Source organism: Athene cunicularia, assembly GCF_003259725.1.
Source record: "Athene cunicularia isolate RWA chromosome 22 unlocalized genomic scaffold, athCun1 chr22_part1, whole genome shotgun sequence".
Taxonomy (NCBI): Eukaryota; Metazoa; Chordata; class Aves; order Strigiformes; family Strigidae; genus Athene; species Athene cunicularia.
In genome coordinates, this window is record NW_020799128.1 from 3,050,735 (window position 1) to 3,051,425 (window position 691).

Sequence of the window (691 nt, forward strand, 5' to 3'; positions counted from 1 at the left end):
TTCTCTTTTTTTTTTTTTTTTTTTGACTTGGAGACCTTTCAGGAAAATAGCGTGCTGGCTGAGGCTGCGCTCTGCAGCTCCCCGCGCCGTTGTCCTCCTTCCCCATCCCTGCCCCAGCTGCCAGCCCAGCTCTTCCCAGCCCAGGTCTGGCCTTTGCAGGCGGAGACTGGCCAGACCCACCTGCTGCCTCGAGCTGCCAGCCAGCAATTTGGCACCAGTTCCTCCCGTTTCTGCTAAGATGGACTTGGCTCCCTCTCCTTTTTTTTGCCCAGGCACTTAAAAGCAGAAATCTGAGAAGCCATGGGCCGACTCCAGTAAGGTTTATTCCTGGCAGTTAGAGTCTCATCCAACGACTGCAAACTCATTGTATACAACGGAAAGAGTGACATCTGGCTTGGATATTCTGGAAAGATTACCAGCTGGCTTGTCATGTATTATGAAAAGAATAACATTTGCCTTAGAGGATGCTACAAGCCAGGAGCAGGGCCCCGGGGAGCAGCGTGACAAATTTTCATGGCGCTCGGTGATGAACTTGCCACAGTTCTTTAAGAGAATTGACGTGCTTTCGCCTCTAATTTGGGGAGAGGGGAAATGCTGTCGGAAACTTTATTTATCTCCCGTGGAGGGGAGGAGGAGGGAGTCCAAATACCTTCATGCGATGGGGATTGTGTGAAAGGAGCGGAGTTGGAGC